General features: G+C 58.1%; 1 protein-coding gene across 4 annotated transcripts in view; it reads left to right on the top strand.

The window, feature by feature from the left end:
• The first annotated feature begins 386 nt into the window (after window positions 1–386).
• RUSC2 (RUN and SH3 domain containing 2) overlaps window positions 387–17,872 on the top strand; it is a 58,509-nt gene continuing 41,023 nt past the window's right edge. For 2 of the 4 annotated variants that reach the window (XM_039543447.1, XM_039543446.1), the window contains exon 1: window positions 3,247–3,565. The gene's annotated coding sequence lies outside the window, so the exon portion shown is untranslated. Of the gene's footprint in view, window positions 490–3,246; window positions 3,566–12,633; window positions 12,872–17,872 lie in introns of those variants that run through there. The other 2 variants (XM_039543444.1, XM_039543445.1) reach the window with 2 other exon arrangements.

Raw genomic sequence — 17,872 nt, 5'->3', positions numbered from 1 at the left:
ACCAGTAGCACAGCTGCGGTGACGGAGCCCAGGGTGAGCGCTTCCCGGTGGGCTAGGAAGTGAGGGTGTTCATGGATAATCTGCTTCTCTGGGACACTCATCACTCAGTACAAGGTGTGCAGATATTAACTGCTAATGAATTTACCCTTGTGTCCCTGGGAGGTTGGTCAGGGTCATTATCCCCATTTCACGGATGGGAAAACTGAGGCATGGACAAGCCGGGACTTGCCTAGGCTCACCCAGGCACCTGGCAGAGCTCGCAATGGAAACTAACCTGAGGAGATTCAGAGTGCACCTGTCCGTCCCTGCAATGGGCAAGTACAACCTGTGGACGCTGCACCCCGGCTCGGACGGAGATGGAGCACTGCATGCTGGGAGCTGTAGTCTCCATAGGCTGTCTCCCCTTAATGAAGAGGAGGGCAGTCCCAGGCCATGCTGACTCCATGGGCCACCCCAGCCTAGCCTGGGAGCAGATGGTGCTGCGGTGAGGTTAGTGAGGGAAGGGTTTGGGGGAGGCATTTTAGGGGCATGGGGCAGGGAGAGCAGCAGGCAGAGCTTATGGCAAGACCCAGGGAGTGGGACCTGGGCTGAGATGGAGGCATGGACAGAGCGCGGTGGCACCATTGTGTTCCCAAGCCGCCCGGGGGAGCGCTGTGCCCCGGAGGGTCAGCGTGCTGTAGCCTAGGGCGAGGAGCTTTGCACCCGGCCTGTGCAGGCCATGCCTCATCCAGGGCTGGGGTCACCTGTGTGGGGATCTAGTGAAGGGTCACCTTGAACGCAAGACACCCACACAAAGTGCCCTGGTTTGGTGTGAGAACAGCGATGTTAGCAGTGCTTGGGCTGGTGCTGTGTGCTCCACCCCGGGGCACCTCGCTCCAGCGCACTTGTGAAAGTCCTTGCCCTGTCACATTGTATTATGGGCTGTACCACTCGGGGGTTCTGTGGGTTCTTGTGCACTCCAGGGTCTGTGAGGAGGGCTCGAGGGGAAGGGAGGCAGTGTTGCCTAGTGGTTAAAGCTCTGGACAGGGTCAGTTCCCAGCTCTGCCCCTGGCCCACTGGGTGACCTTGCAAATCACTTCCCCTCTGCGTGCCTCAGTGTCCCCACCTGCTTTAATGGCTCTACTCTGCTTTGCCCTGTAGAAGAAGCTAGCTATTATTAGCTGCTGTTATGAACCCTGCACAGCACTGGGTGCATCCGAGAGACGTCCATTACAGCCGCAGGCCCCCGTGGGAACTGAGCGGGGGCCCCTCCCTACGCCAGGCTTCTAGCCTTGCTTAAACTCGGTTTCTGCTAGAGCCAGGCATGACTCAGAGCCAAATGCTCGAAGGGCCGCCTGGAGCCTGGGCTGTTTTGAGAACACATTTAAAGCCCTTGGTTTCTGCCTGCGTGGCCGGTCGCTCCTGTCTGAGCCCAGTGTAGCTGGGACTGTAAACGTAACCCCAGTGTAGATGCAGCCTCGCACTGTCTTGCTCAGCTGTGCCAGGGCCTGTCACCCGAAGGGGAGCCTGCCCAGACTCTCCCATGTGCAGGGCTGAGCTGGGAGGGGTCCGGCTTGGCGAACCTGCCCAGAACCCACTCACCACATTGGGGTATCAGTGCATGGAGCCTGGGGGGCTGGCAGCAGCTGTCCCCGGCAGAGTGGGGAGCCAGGCCTGCCCCTGGAGCCAGTCCCATCTCAGTGGGAAGCTTTCCACTTTTGCTGTGCGGATACTGCTGCGAAAGGAACGGCCTGTCCCAGCCTGGGGGAGCGCTGGCTTCCCTCGCTGCAGGGACTGGCAGCCTGGGGAGCTGGCCCTGGGGTAGGGAGCCCCCCCCGTTGCTCTGATAGCCGCGTCCCTCCCAGGGGGCCAGGAGGGCCGTGCTGGGCTCCTCAGCCAGCGCACCTCGGAGGGGTCGCAGAAGGGGGAAAGTGGGAACGTGGAGAAGCCCTTCCTCAGCCGCCCCCCGCCCCACAGAACGAGCAGGTGGAGCTAAGGGTTGTCCCTCCCGCCAGCCCAACCCAGGAGTTTGGGACTTCGGCTGGGGCCACATTGGCAGTTTGTGGGGACTGGAGGGGAGCGTTTAATGGGGGAGACAGGCTGCGAAGACTACAAGCCCCAGCATGCAGTGCGGCCAGGCTGCTCTCGCTGAGAAGGAATGTTGCATGCTGGGCCCTGTAGTCTCCCTGGGCATCCCTGCTGTCTGTCCCTGTAATCAGCGGGGTTGCTGCCTCTGGCTCTGGGTGCCTCGTATAACAGCAGCACCCAGCATGGTCTGATCGGCAGGAGTCCTGCCCTGGCCCCACAGGGGGTCCCCTGGGAACTGGCTGCTCCTGGGCACCCCCGAAGAGCGCGAGACCGGCGCGATGCTCGGCCCCTTTCTCTTGTCCGAAGGTTATTGCAGGGCGAGTCCTGCCACCCGGGCCCTGGAGCTGGCTGCAGTGGTGACGCCTCCCCCAGACCTCGGGAGTGAGGCTGGGCCCTGCTGGTCATTGCCCGGAGTGAATCTCCTGGGCGTTCTGGAGACTTTGTTTTGACCTGCTAAAAATGAAATTGAAAACCCCACCTCTCCAAACCCCTGCCCCCAGGGCGGCACCTTCATGTCTTCCTTTGCCAGTCGCAAGCTCAGTGCGGGTGGTGCTGAGATGGGAGTGGGCTCAGACACGCAGCAGGCCAGGCCAGGCTGTGGTGTGACTGGAAGGATGGGAGCCGCGGGGGCTGCAGGCGGCCTGGGGGATTCGGTGCCCAGGACTGTGACGCTCTGTGCTCAGGAAGAGGGAACGGGCTGAAAGGGAGCTGAGCAGCCTCGCCCACTGCGTTCACATGGGGGGCTGTTTGTCTCGTCTCCCAGATGGGCCACATTGGGTGCAGCTCCGCCCTGGGGATGATGTGGATCGGGCCAGGCAGGCTGGGGGGCGGGTGTCTAACTTGATCTTCAGTGGGTCCCATCTGGAGAGTTTTGAGAGTCTCTGAGTTATTTAATATTCACCAGTTGCCGAGGATGGGGGCATAGGAGCACCTGGGAGAGGCTGTATCCAGGGGCCCCTCTCCCTTCAGAGGTGATAATGGGAGTCCAGGCACTGTACCCCACGGAGCCTCCTCCCCCCATCTCTGGGAGTGATGCGTGTGTTTGCAGTCTGTAACCCGAGCTGCATTTCTGCCATGCCCTTTGAGAGGGCCTCTGGCTGTACACTGGGCTTTTCATTAGCAGTCTGGGCCTGGCTTTGCCAGCCAGCAGCCCGCGCCTCCCCCTGCTCGCAGGCTCGGTGAGAACACGCCAGCAGGACGGGGAGCGGGGAGCCGGGCTAAGCCCAGATCCCGGTCTGAGAAGTGCCCTGTCATTCCAGCAGCTGCTGCGGCGCCTCCTCCTGACACCCGGTTACAGCCCAGAGCCAGCTGATTGCTGAGCCGATGCTGGGACAAGCTGGTTTTCCTTTGGATTATCACTGGCCCAGCAGTGTGTCTTCTCCAGCCGCTCTAATGCGCCAGGCATTGTGAGAATCTCATCGCTTACGCACGGGGCACCCAGCTGCAGCGAGCCGTGACCAGGGCCTGGGGAGCCGGTACAGGGACTGCACCCAGCCAGGTAGGCGCAGAAACCCTCTGTTTGCACTGCTGGAGGTCTCCGTACTGGCAGCGTAGCCCCGTCTCCCCACCCAGGGAGTGACAGGTGTCGTTCCCTGTGTGGCTTGTGAACGTGTTCTGAACAGCAGTGTGCACGTCGTCCTGCCCGAACGGGGGGCTGTAACGCGTGTGCTATGGGAGGATCCTTCGTGTCTGCCTTGCAATGGGGCACAGAGCTTTCCTCTCTAGTGCCCTGTTCCAACCCAGCTGAGGTCTGCAGGGATCCAGAATCGGTCTCGTTCCCCGAATTGCTCAGTGTCCCGAGTGGTTGATGTGGGTAGCGGGGGGTGTCTTCCTCGCTGCCCTCCCCAGCCGCAGCGCTACCTGTCCGATTCAGCAGTGTGGGCGAGAATGGGATACGGCCCGTTTCAGGTCGGGGGGAGGGTGGTTTTATGGAGAAGTTACAGGGCTGGGTTCTGTAATCCCTGAAACTGACCCTAGGGAAATGACTCAAAACCCTGCGGAACAAGACTGGGCCGATCCCCGGTTAGTAGGGGGTGTGAAAGGTTCCCCTTTTCCCAGCTCCTCTAGGCCGTCCCCATGAGGGAGGTTCTTGGGTGGCTGCTGGCCCTGGGTGGAGGCTGTAGGGCTGGCATCTTCCCCCGCAGCTCAAGGCATGTTTTAAACACAACAGCGTTCCCACAATGAGTATTCATATTTAGCAACCTGCCCCCCGCCCTCCAGCTCCGCACCGGGGGGTGTAAAGCGAGGGGCAGGTGGCACGCTCCCCTGCCCCACCTGGGACGGGGACCTGCTTGCCTGCCTTCCTCCCACCACCACGGCCTTCGTGCCCCCAGCCGCCACATGCCTCTGCCGGGCTCCCCGCTCTCCATGGCCGGCCAAGGAGACCGAGTCTGCTGCAGCGAGGGACTCGTTTGGAGGGCCAGCTCCAAACCCCAAACCATTGTGCAGGAGGTGCTCAATCCCAGCCCCCCCGACATTGGGAGGGGGTCTCTCGCCCCCAGCACCCCGCTCTCTGCAGGCAGAGGCTGTATAAATAGTGCCCGCAGGATACTATTTCGGTTCTAGCCCTTCCCAGGATGCCTCCCAAGAGTTACGTGAACAAGTGTTAAAAATAACGCTCCACGCCCTGCCCGAACGCTGGAGCTGCTTCAGACTGGGAAAACCCGGCGACTGTTCCATAGGCAGCAGACCTGGCCCTGGGCACGGGGGAGCAGGCGGGACCTCAGGGGCTTTTCTGCTCTGACTGCTCAGCCTCCCTGCGGGGGCTGTTGATGGCATCGGTTCGCCAGCACCACTGGCCCGCAGGACTAGGAGTATTTGCCAAAAGGCAAAGGACCTTGCCCAGAGCAAGCTGGGTCTTATTTCTGAGCTCTGACGGGAGACACAGGAGTTTCTGGGAAGGATCAGACCCGGGCTCCACCCGCTGCTGCCGAGGAAGGTGCAAGAACCTGCAGCAGTGGACTTGAGAGAATCCGTCGCCCACGTTAGGTCTCCCCCGATCCCAAGAGTTAGACAGGTTCAGACCCTGAAGTAGGAGGATTAATGTCCCTACCGCGACTCTTTCCCTGGGAGGTGCAGTCTCTGCTGGCCGCACTTCTTTCTTAGTGGTGAGGGTGGCTGCTCGTTGTCCTGCACAGGTGAGGCCTGGCCTGCTTGTCAGCACTCACCGAACAGAGTTTGGGCGCCTGTGTTTGCATGTGACTCTGCAGCGGGAGGCACGTCAGCACTTCCATTGTGACCCCCCAGACGATAGCGGTTCATACCCGGTGCAGCTTGTGTGTGACAGTGCAGCCGTGCTGGGGTCAGGTGGTGGCTTTGCTGCAGGGGGGGTCCGGCTCGGCTGTGGTCTCGGAACATGGCCCATTCTGACAGGCGCTTGTTACTGGATTCGCTATGAAATGGAAGGATGGCGCTAACAGGGCGAGAAATTGCTCTAAAAGCCTCTGGACTCACTGGTGCCATTTCCCCATGTGTGCTGCAGGGGCACTGATTGACACACGCCCTAGGGAGCTGCAGTCCTAAATGCATCAATGTTTATAACTCTAAGTGTCCCTCAGCCAGGGCCGAATGAAATATCCTGGCAAAGAGTTCTGCCCAGCCTTGTTCTGAGAGACAGTGCCAGACCCACCCCCGTGTCTGGCTCCCGCCTCCCCTCCCCTCCTTAGTCACCCTGCTTGGTCCTCCCTTGCCCTCAGCCCCTCCTGTTGTGCATTTGGTTGGCGTTCTGCTTTCCTGGCACTGTGATTAAAGACCCTAGGGCAGGTTTTGCCTGAGTTGGAGTGTGAACCCCGACGTCCTGGACGTTTCCAACATGGGCAGTTCCATACATTTCCTCTGCGGTTTCAGCTGGCTACAGTATTCACTTCCCGGCCTGACCTGAGCGGCCTTGTTGCTGTGTGTTGTGAAACATCTGCAGTGCTCCACCCTAAAGGTGGCTGCATTTCCGGTTGGGTTGGATGTTCTGTTCCTTACATGTCCCTCACCTGCTTCCCCAGCCGGCTGTGAAGCTTCGCTAAGGTTTGTAAAGTAACTGAGACGAAAATGTAAAATATCTTTGCATCTGATTGTGCTGGGGTGTGGCTGGGAGGCAGGATAGCCTTTCCCAGCCTTTAAGCCCTGCATCTGCTGGCCTAGCCACTGTTGACGTCCAGCACAGGGTCTCTGCCCCTCAGAAGGGCTCTCCTTTCTCTGCCATTCTCACCACTGAGCATTGCATAAGGCAACGTTCTCGCTCTGCCGGGAGCGCAGTCGCTGTTAGCAGACGCGAGCCTGTGGACCTGGGAATCTCTCTGGTGGGAGGTCCCCTGAAAGGGAGGTGGTGTGGTGTAGTTAAAACTAGAGGGAGCTCTATTAGGCTCCTGTTTATTTCAGACCATTTCTCTAGTTTGTCTAGATCATTTTGAATTTTAATCCTGTCCTTCAAAGCACTTGCAACCCCTCCCAGCTTGGTATTGTCCACAAACTTTATAAGTGTGCTCTCTATGCCATTGATGAAAATATTGAACAGAACCCAACCCAGAACCGATCCCTGTGGGACCCCACTCGTTATGTCCTTCCAGCATGACTGTGAACCAGTGATAACTGCTCTCTGGGAACGATTTTCCAACCAGTTCTGCATCCATCTTATAATAGCTCCATCTAGGTTGCATTTCCCTAGTTTTTTTTATGAGAAGGTCACGCAAGACAGTATCAAAAGCCTTACTAAAGTCAAGATATACCACGTCTACCACTTCCTCCCATCCACAAGGCTTGTTACCCTGTCACGGAAAGCTATCAGGTTGGTTTGAGACGATTTGTTCTTGGCAAATCCGTGCTGCCGTAGCACCTTGTTATCGTCTAGGTATTTGCAAACTGATTGCTTAATTATTTGCTCCATTATCTTTCTGGGTATAGAAGTTAAGCTGACGGGTCTGTAGTTCCTCGGTCTGTCCTTTTTTCCCTTTTTATAGATGGGCACTAGATTTGCCCTTTTCCAGTCCATCTTCCATGACCTCTCGAAGATTTTAATTGCAGATGGCTCAGATATCTCCTCAGTCAGCTCCTTGAGTATTCTAGGATGCATTTCATCAGGCCCTGGTGACTTGAAGACATCTAAGTTTTCTACGTAACTTTTAACTTGTTCTTTCCCTATTTTAGCCTCTGATGCTACCTCATTTTCACTGGCTTTCACTGTTAGACGTCCAACCGCTACTAACCTTCTTGGTGAAAACTGAAACAAAAATGTCATTTAGCACGTCTGCCATTTCCACATTTTCCGTTATGGTTTCCACCCCATCCTTGGGCTTCCTCATTCTTCTAATGCATTTGTAGAACATTTTCTTGTCTCTAGCTAGTTTTAATCTCGTTTTTTGCCATGGCCGCTGTAATTTTGTCCCTACGTACTTGTGTTATTTGTTTGTTTATATTCATCCTTTGTGATTTGGCCTCGTTTCTGCTGGACTAGGACCCTCCTAGCTTTCACCACTGTGGTTTTCAAGACCATCTCATGATGTTTTGGGGGCCCCGGCTCCTGGGTTTTGAGTGCCTGGGATTGTGCTGACACTACCCTGTAGCGGAAACACGGCCTCCTGGAGCTAGGCGTCACCATGGGAAGCCTGGTCAGCTCTGGGCAGGCCACGTTACTGCATGGGTGTGAGTGACCTGCACCTTGCCTGGTGCCCTTGTTAGCACTCCTAGCCCTGGGGATGGGACTGACGAGTGCCTGGCCGGGAGACGGCCCAGGAAATCCCAGCAGCGTCGCTTGTTCGCTCACCGAGTTTCTCAAGGTTTTGCAGGTTGGCGACTCCTTAGCTGAAGAGACACATTTTTGTTTCCCTCAAACTCCTTATAAAAGTCAGAGTAAAAGGGGACCGGTCCTAGCAGTGCTACGCCTGGCTGGTTCGTTGCGTGCGCGAGGCGGGGGGTAGCAGAGAACATCTGAGGGGCCCGGGGGTGGGGGAACAAGACTTTCTGTGCTTTAGACTGGAATAGGATTTTCAATGCCTGCGACCCGCCATTGCCTGTCACGTCCCCCCGGCAGAGAAACCGTTTGCTGTCGTGCAGCTCCCAGGCAACCTCTGACGGGCAGACTGGCCTGGGGGCACTGACGTGTCCTGGGGGGTCCCTGTTTCCGCCATGGGCAGCTGGGTGGTGACTGAGAAGGAAGTGATCTGCTCTGGAGCCTGTGTACAAATGTTCCTTCCATAGTCCGGGGCCAGTCACTCAGCTCTCCTTCCCCGAGGCAGTGTCAACTCAACTCCAGTGGCCTCCGGTCACGTGGCCTCCCTGCTGATTCATCCAGAGCCAGCTGGCGGATTTGTGTATTCGAATAGATGCACAGAGTCCTAGGTTCTAGAGCCAGAAGGGACCATTGTGATCATCTGGTCTGACCTCCTGCGTAGCACAGGTCAGAGACCTGCCCTGAAATAATCCCTAGAGCTGATCTGTTAGAACGCAGCTAATCCTGATTTCAAAGTTGTCAGAGCTGGAGAATCCACCACATCGCTTAGTAAACTGTTCCAATGGGTAATTACGCCCACTGCTAAAAATTTACACCTTATTTTCAGCCTGAATTTGTCTAGCTTCACCGTCCAGCCATTGGATCGTGTTTAGACCTTTCGCGGCTCGATTGCAGAGCTCGTTATTAAATATTTTGTTTCCCGTGTAGGTACTTGTAGATTGTGACCAAGTCACCCCAGGACCTTCTCTTTGGTGAGGTCAATAGATTGAGCTCTTTGAGGCAGGTTTTCCCATCTTTTAATCATGCTCATGGCTCTTCTCTGACCCCCTCCAATTTATCAGCATCCTCCTTGAACTGTGGGCACCAGACCTGGACCCAGGATCCCAGCAGCGGTCGCACCAGTGCCACGTACAGAGGGAAAATCACCTCCCTGCTCATTCTCAAAATTCCCCTGTTTATGCATCCCAGGATTTTTGACCACAGCGTCACATTGGGAGCTCATGTTCAGCTGATTTTCCACCACGACCCCCAACTCTTTTCCAGAGTCCCTGTTTCTCAGGATAGAGCCCCCCATCCTGTAAGAATGGCCTACGCTCTTTATTCCTAGATATACAATTTACATTTCGCCATATTAAAATACATGCTGTTTGCTTGCACCCAGTTTACCCAGCAATCCAGATTGCTCTGTATCGGTGACCTGTTCTCTTCATTATTTCCTACGCCCCCAATTGTTGTGTCATCTACAAACTTTATCAGTCATGATTAAGGCTACAATTTTGTCATGGAGGTCACAGAAGTCACGGAATCCGTGCCTTCCAGAGACCTCCATGACTTCAGCCCATGGCTGCTGGGAGCTGCAGGTTCCCCCCACTGTCCGCGGCACCTGGGAACTGCAGGGCACCCCCGCCGCCTGACCTGCGAGCTGCCGGGGTGGCAGGGATACCCCGCAGCTCCCGGCTGCCATGGGCAGCAGGGGCACCCCGAGTTCTGAGATGACATGGGTGGTGGGGGTGTTTGTCCCTCCTTTTTATACTTTCAGTTCCCCTCTTGAAAAACATTTCAGCTGGGTTCCAGGAGAAGAAAACCCTATGGGGAAGGATGTTCCCTGCTGCTTTTTTCTCACTGGTTGGAGCTTCCTTTGTTTCCCTTCCTGCTTGATGACTCTGTTTGCTACTGAAGTGAAAATGAAGCAGAGCCCACATTCCTTTGTTTGAGGCAGACTTGTGTGCGAAGCTCAGTTTGGAACGCGTGCCAATAACACCACACAGTGGAATCCGTAACACTTCACATACAATGTAGCCACGCACATTTTATCAGGACAATACTGACCAGCAAGGTCTGAGTTTTCAAATGATCCCTCACAAGGCACACTTGGTACGAAGGTTATTGCAGTAGTGTGTAGGGTGTGAATACAGGTGTGTTCTGCCCCACTCTCCTCTCGTGAATGGTTCATGGTGCTTGGTGTAGGTGGGTGAGCGAGGGCAGACTGCAGCTGGGAGAACCACCTGGGGTTTCAGGGCGAGACATTTCCATTCTGCAGGTCACCCAGGCAGCTTTACAGCAGCTGCCCTTGGGTGCCAGAGGGCCGAGGCCTGGGCTTCTCCTGCCCAAGAGGATGAACTCTACGGAAGCCTGATAAGCCAGAGCAGTCAGGGCCCCACGGTTCCCTGCTCCCGTCTCGCCTGCGTGGCTGGTCTTCCACTAGCCGTTGCTGCTTGCTCAGATGGTGCAGGTGGATGGGCAGAATCTTCACTGCTGTGGTGGCAAGGCCTGGTTGCTATCAGAAGGGAGTCGTGCTCCAGGCAGAGCTGTACCTATGGCCTGTCAGTTGCAGCCCCCGGCAGGGCCGAGCCAGGCCGGGCCAGGTGGGATCCTGGCCGGGTTAGGTTAGTTCATCAGGTCAGCGCGGGGTCCCCCCAGTGAGGAGTGTAGCCCTGGGGGGCCAGTCGGGGCCGGGCCGGGTGGGATCCTGGCTGGGTTAGGTTAGTTCATCAGGTCAGCGCGGGGTCCCCCCGGTGAGGAGTGTAGCCCTGGGGGGCCAGTCGGGGCCGGGCCGGGTGGGATCCTGGCTGGGTTAGGTTAGTTTATCGGCTTGGCTTGGTGTGGCATCGCCCCGTGAGGCCGCAGTTCCTGACGAAGCTGGTTAATGTCGGTGTCTGTGGGCAGGGACAGCTGCTTGGCCTGTTGGCATTGGTCCCTCGTAGCGTCAGGGTTGGCAGGGCTCCCAGGAGAGCAGGGAGGGCAGCAGAATATTTTCCATTCTGCTCCTCGCTGCGGGAATGAGTCTCCGGGGTAACGCCTTGCTCTGCTACAGAGGAGGTCCTGCTGTCCCGGCTGAACAGTCCTCAGCACGTCCACCCAGGGCTGCCTTAATCGCTGCTGGCAGCACAGCGGGGTGGGCCGGGCGGTGGCCTAGGGGGAAGGCTTAGCTGAGACTCCGTTAACAGTCTCCCTCACTGCCGCTCGGGGGGACAGAAAGCCCTCGAGGGGAGCAGAGAGCTAGCCCTGAACTGCTCGACACTGCTTGCTCCAGGGCTGGGAGCCTGCCTGGGCACCAGCCGGGAGAGCTCCGACCCCATGGAGGCCTCTGGAGAGACGTGCGACTCGGTGCAGGAGAAGGCTGGGCCCTGCTCCCGCGATGGGCACTGCGTGGCCGTCTCCGTCATTCCGGAGGGGAGATGCCGTGCGAGCAGCAAGAGCACAGGCCATGCACCTCCGACAGAGAGCAGCGCCCAGGGCCCCACCCCATCCCTGGGCCTCCGGAGGTCATTTCCGTGATCCCGCCCTGCTCAGAAAGCAGCGGGGGGCTCATGTGCCCAGCTGCACTGGTACGTCGACCCTGGGAGCGGTGCCCAGGTCCTGCCTGTGCGGCGCGTCCCAGCAGGGAAGAGTTTAAATGCCAGGGCTCAGGTGGCTCCGTGAGGTCTTGTCACTGCCTCCGTGCCGTGCTGCTGGGCTGGGCACCAGACTCCTTGGCCTTGCCAGCATGGAGCATTTTCTGAATCCGGCCCGTTGCCCTAGTGCTGGTGCAGCTCAGCTGGTGTGCGGGGAGTGGGGCCGTGAGTGCAGACTGGCTCTGAGCAGGGCACGCCAAGCCGCTGGCAATACCAGGGCTGTCTGCTCTACGCTGCTGCCCCCGAGGCGCTGCCGGTGCAATCAGCTGTGCCCACCGAAACCGCCCCGAGCAGCCCCAGGCTGCGCTTTGGGCCTTCCCGTGGGGTCCAGCTGCAGCGGGCGTCTCCCCGGGAGAGGAGCCCCACTGCAGGGGCGGGGGAGAACTCGGATTATACAGCGATGGGCCCTAGAAACCCTTCAGGAAGCCGCTCGCCCCGCAGAGCGCAGGCGTCCCCTCAGCAGCTTGCCAGGAGCCTGCAGGCCACGCAGGTGCAGCCACCCCACGCTGACAGGGAGCCGGTGACCTGTCCCAGCGCAGGGATGGAGAGGAAACCTCGCGAGCCAGGGGCTCCGGGGCCACACGTTTGTGTTGGAGATGGGGTGGCCCTGGGCTGCATCGCAGAACTGACAGGGTTTGGCTGGGCCTATAGGCAGCACGGGAACCCCCCACTTTAGATAGCTGCCGATTCAGTCGTGGTTTAAGATTTGCAGCATATCTGGGCTCGAACCCTTGGCCGCGTGATGCCTGCACTGGCTGAGTGCCTGGCTGCTGCTCTCCACCCCAGAGGTGGCTGCATTTCAAGGGTGCTGTTTGGATGTTGGTTGTGGAGGCCTTTGGGGTAAGAGGCACCATGGAGAACCACAAATCTTTCCTTTCAGCCCCTCCGCGGCCCTGGTCACTTCCCCTGCTCCACACGGTGGGCCAGCCAGCACCCTCTCTCCACGGGCCGGGGCTGCCCCAGGAATGGTTCTGCATGCACCCAGCAATTCCAGCTCCCTCTCTGTCTATTACCAAGAGAAGAGAGCAGGAGGGGTGAGACCCAGCAGCAGGAGCTGCAGCATATTTCACTGCGGAGGCTTCCGCTGGATGTGGGAGGCTGCAGGTGACCCCGAGCTGCTCCTCCCTGATTTCCCAGTGCTGATCAGAACCAGTCCTCCATCTTCCAGCTGGGCTCGCTCTCTGCACACCCCTCCCCCTCGGCTGCCTCCTCCCAGTCCTTCCTCGGCTGAAGTCCCGCAGGACTGGGGCTGAGGCAGAGTGGCTGGGCCTTCGCACAGCACAACGTCACAGCAGCAGCAGGCAGAGTGGGGATGTGATTGCGCAGACCCTCTGCATTGCCAGGGATGCAGCTGTGAAGGAAATATGAATTGACTGTGCATCCCCCCGGTACCTGGAGCCGGCTGGAGTCTGGACCCTCAGCGCTGCCGGCTGCGCTTGGGGGCAGAGGGATGAGAAGGCGCCTTGGGAAGGTGAGCTGGGGAGATGACTGGGGGGCCTTGTCTTGCTTGCGGATGGTTTTTAGGTCAGACATTTTCCTGCCAAGCGGTGGATTTTGCCAGCTCCCCGCTGGAGCTCAGAGGCGTCAGGTTGCTTTGTCCCTTTGATGCTCTGGTGCGATCGCGGTTCCCGGGGTTGCTGTGCAATGTGGGTGTCCATGTAGCCGTGACACAGCAGGTTGTCGTGTCCAGGACTCCCCGGCGGGTCGGTCCTGCAGAGGCGAGCAGTGGTTTGCCCTGGCATCACCCTCTCCTTGGTGCAGTAACACGGCTCCCCATTGTCTGCCATGACAGCCCAGCCCAGGCAGCTTGTTTTGGTGCTGAGCGCTGCCACGCTGTGCAGCGTGAAATCCGTTCTGACAGGCAGCCCTTTCACGAGAAGCCCTGAGACAAAGGACACGGGCTGGGGGAGGGAGGCTGGCCTGGGCTCGGTTTGCGGGGGGTGAATGGATGGCACACGAGCCCTTCGGTTGGAGCAGGGGGAGCAGGTGAAAGCCCTGTTCCCTGCAGGAGGAACACACCCAGCTCTGCGGGCTGGGATCCTTTGTGCTGGCCGCCTGGGTGGCCCATTGGTGCCCTGCGGTCGCTGCTCTCTCCTCTCGGCTGGGAAAAGGGGCAATGAGTCCATCATTTTAATTGTCGAGACTGGCCGTGCGGGGCCGGGGCCATTTACTGGAGCTTAACTGTGAGCAGATGTCACGCCCCACACCCCATTCACCAGCCAGGTGCCCCCCAGCCACTGCCAGGGGACGAGCGCTCTAGACAGGAAGGCGGCTCCCCTAATATGGATGCGGTGGAGGGATGCTGAGGTCAGCCAGAAGAGCAGGGATGAGGTGGTGCTGTAGGGTATGAAAGGGAGGAGGAGGGACATATAGGGGGTGCAGTGGCAGGGGCTCTAGTGGAGTGGGCTGTCTATAGGGGGTGCAGTGGCAAGGGGCTGGACTGGGGGCTGGAGGATCAGTGGCAGAGGTGTGGGGGGGGGGAGGAGAACAGGCTGGGGGCTGGGGCTGGGGCTGGGGGGAGGAGCAGCAGTGGGGGGGGTTCAGGCCTGAGGGAGGAGCAGGGGGGCTGGACTGGGGGCTGGAGGAGCAGAGGTGGGGGGGGAGGGAATTCAGGGCTGGAGGAGCAGGGGGCTGGACTGGGGGCTGGAGGATCAGTGGCAGAGGTGGGGAGGGAATTCAGGGCTGGAAGAGCAGGGGGCTGCTCGCTGGACTGGGGGCTGGAGGAGCAGTGGCAGAGGTGGGGGGAGGGAATTCAGGGCTGGAGGAGCAGTGGCCGGGGGGAGGGAATTCAGGGCTGGAGGAGCAGGGGAGGTTAAGTATTAAATCCCTAGCGTGACTCCCTCCAGCTTGTCTCCCTGTGTTCATGAAGCGTGCCCGGACTCTCCCCAGCGTGAACACAGTGCGGTTGAGGCTGGAATTGTCCTCGGCACAACGTTTTGTGCAGCGGTTTTCTGGAAGGACCATGTTATTTCTGCACGTCCTTGGTCAGTGTCTGTCTCGTCCCGTGTGGTCCTGTCATTTAAACCCGGGGAGCAGGACAAAGCCAGAGCATCTGTTCAGACAGCAGAGGGGAAGATTCATGCAAAAGTACACGGGAGAGAATTAGTTCTCCCCAAAGCTTTAGACCCATAAATTAACATGGCATCAGGGCATTTAACCTGAACCTATCCCAGGGAACTCAAAACCCTGTGTGTGTCCCATCCTCCTTCACAATCCAGAGGGACCGTGCTGCAGGAGATGCACCTGCAGGAGGGAGCTAGAGAGAACCGGCTGTGGGGCACATGCATCTGCCGGGGTCTGCATCAGGGTGCCAGGGGAGAAAACGTGCAGCAGGGGACACAGCATCCGTGTCTGCCTTGAGGGGATGGCAAACCTGCTTCAGAGCACAGACACGTCTCAGGGAGCTGGGGACAGTTCGCATCAGATGGGTGTGATTCTCTGCTTGCCTCTGCATGAAGATGCTGAGGAGATTGAGGCAGATACCTGCAGCCTTCACAGCCCTGGAGAGAGGCTGCGCCCTGAGACGCAGGCTGCCTGGGCCTTGTTGGCATGTCCTGCTTGGACTGCACTGTTCGTTAAGCACTGGGAAAGCACCAAGCCATGGTCCCTGCCTGAGATGCCTGAAGTCTAAAAGAGGGGCAGGATCGGTGGGGTCTGGAGAGAATTCAGGAATCATTAGCTTTAAAGAAATCCTGCAAATAGCACCTAGGCCCTGGCGTAGGGTACCCAGCCTCGTTAGTGCCTGGAGAGAGAATGGGGCACGGGTCACTGGCGGGTTTGAACTGGTGTCAGTGGCGGATTCTCTGTCACTTGCAGTCTTTAACCCGTGGTGTGAGGACGTCAGTAACAGCCAGAGGCTGGGGGTCTGTTACCGGAGGGGGTGGGTGAGGTTCTGGGGCCTGCAGTGTGCAGGAGGTCAGACTAGGGGATCGTGATGGTCCCTTCTGGCCTTTCTGAGTCTGTGCAGCAGGGTCTCTGGGGAGGCCTGCGTCAGTGATTGCACGGCAGGAGATGCAGATACCCGTGAGAACATGTGCAGTGCAGCCTGCCTGTGCCGGGGATCTCACGGCACGTCAGTGGCCAGGTCCCTGCCCCATGGCTCTTGCACTCTCGCTTAGAGCCAGGTTCAACAGAAAGGACCATATGTCTGGGTGGGGACTGGGGCAGGCGCAGGATTGGGGGTAGAAAGCCAACAGTAACCATGGGGAGGGGGTATTGCTCCTTGGGAGACGATCAGCTTGGAATGGGGCAGCGCTGGCTGCTGGCTCGGGGTGAAGCCAGAATCTTATTCTGGGGTTTTTCTTTAACCCTCATCCCAGCTTCTCTCAAGAGAGTCCGGTCGGCCCCACTCTTCCCCTGCCGCCCCTTAGCCCAGGTTGGGGCGTTGGGAAAAGTCAGACAGGAAGTGTTCACATTGTCACGCCGAGGGCAGGGAGAGGGGCGGGGCCTGGGGGGCTCCTCTCCCCAGCTCCCACTTCGCATGCACGCCGCCTTCTAGAGAGCAAACGTTACGCCACCTTTAACCCTGCTGCCCTGCCCACCTGGCGTGACCCCGCCCCCTGGCACGCCCCATCTGGTGTGACCCCGCCCCCTGGCACGCCCCATCTGGTGTGACCCCGCCCCTGGCATGCCCACCTGGCGTGACTCCACCCCCTAGCACGCCCACCTGGTGTGACCCCGCCCCCAGCACGCCCACCTGCCATGACAAGCCCAAGTCTGCACCGGGAGCCTCCCAGGCGCTGAGCTCCCAGGCCGTTCATTAACCCACCTGAAACGCCTGAAGTTCAGTAACATGCTCCGGGGAGTTCCCAGACACACTGAACTTCTCCGAGCTGTTCAGCTGGAAGCTGGGTTTCAGGGAAGGCCAGACGCTGGCCCCCCAACTCTACCCTCTGTTCACAAACATTCTGTGCTTGGGCTCCTCCCCCGGCGTTAGCGGCTGGGAACAGTCAGGGCAGGGGGCTGGCAGTTGGCTCTGGCAGCCTGCGGGGATCGACCCCGCATGGCCAAAGGATGCTGGGGAAGGGCCAGGCTGGGACTCTCCCAGCTCTGGGGTGGCCGTCAGCCTGGCTGGCCTGCTGCAGGACGTGCTGGGCAGAGGGTCGCTTTCCGAGGGATGCTGGGGTCTGTGCATTTCAACTAAAATAAACCCTTTGGGATGCAAAACCGGGTGTAATCAATTCCCACAAAAGGCAAATTCTGGGCAGCTAAGAGGCCAAAACTGAGAGGGAGAGTGAGGGTAGCTGTGCTTGCCAAACACTCCAGGGCAAATCTGTGCAGCAGGGGGGTGTCTGGCTCCTCTCTCTGGGACTGCAGCTGTCACAGGGCGGGGGGGTGGCTTTGTCCCCGCCTGTTCTGCCAGCTAATTCCCCCGGCTCGTATGGCTTTGGATGGTGCTAGTGCAGTCTTCGCTCTACCCACCCCCCAGTATGGCCAGCCCCAGGCATTCAGAACATTATGACTCAGGCCCCAAAAAACCAAGATAAGGATTGAGCCTTTTTCCTTTGCCTCGTGGATTCTGCATCTTTAAGGGACATTCGGCTCATGGTTTCAAGCTTTTTTCCCACAAGAAGGAGGGTAGAAACTTTTGTTATTGGAAGCCAAGATTCCTACATACTCACATGACTCCAGGAGCTGGGGATTTAAGAAAAACACCCAAACTTGTGAGAGCTGGCAACAAGCCGCTCTCCGGCGTCCCAGGGCTGGGCCTTTGCCACACGGCCAGCCACTCCAGCATCCCAGAGCTGGGCCTTCCCCGCAGGGACAGCCTTCCTCTGGAGTGTGGGTGTGTTAACGTACACTGAGTATCAATGTGCAGATCGCTTTGCACAGCAGAGACTGAGACCCTGCCCCAAAGAACTCACCTTCCACTTAGAGCCAGAGCAATGGGAGCAGACGCCAGGCCAGGGTGGAACCTCTGGGAGAACAGGGATGATTTGGGAGGACAGTGACTGCGCTAACCAATTGTAGTAAATTGTAGCCTTCAGCCAGATAGTGACTAGCTGGAAATGGAGCTTGGCCAGGGCTACGTAGTGGATAGAACAGTAACTGATGCAGGTGGCCAATTCCTGATGGCAGGTGGGGACAGGCTGCACGTGGTGTAAATAAAGTAACAATACACTGTAAGTCTCTCTCAGAGTAGCAGCCGTGTTAGTCTGTATGCGCAGAAAGAACAGGAGCACTTGTGGCACCTTAGAGACTAACACATTTATTTGAGCATAAGCTTTTGTGGGCTACAGCCCACTTCATCGGCTGCATAGAATGGAACATACAGTGAGGAGATATATATACACTTACAGAGAACATGAAAAGGTGGGAGTTGCCATACCAACGCTAAGAGGCTAATTAATTAAGATGAGCTATTATCAGCAGGAGAAAAAAAAGTTTGTAGTGATAATCAAGATGGCCTGTTTCAGACAGTTTGACAAGAAGGTCTGAGGATACTTAACATGGGGAAATAGATTTGATTTGT

Source organism: Mauremys reevesii, linkage group 6, assembly GCF_016161935.1.
Source record: "Mauremys reevesii isolate NIE-2019 linkage group 6, ASM1616193v1, whole genome shotgun sequence".
NCBI lineage: Eukaryota > Metazoa > Chordata > Testudines > Geoemydidae > Mauremys > Mauremys reevesii.
The sequence above is the reverse complement of the archived record's forward strand: the minus strand, read 5'-3'. Positions and strand labels throughout refer to the sequence as shown.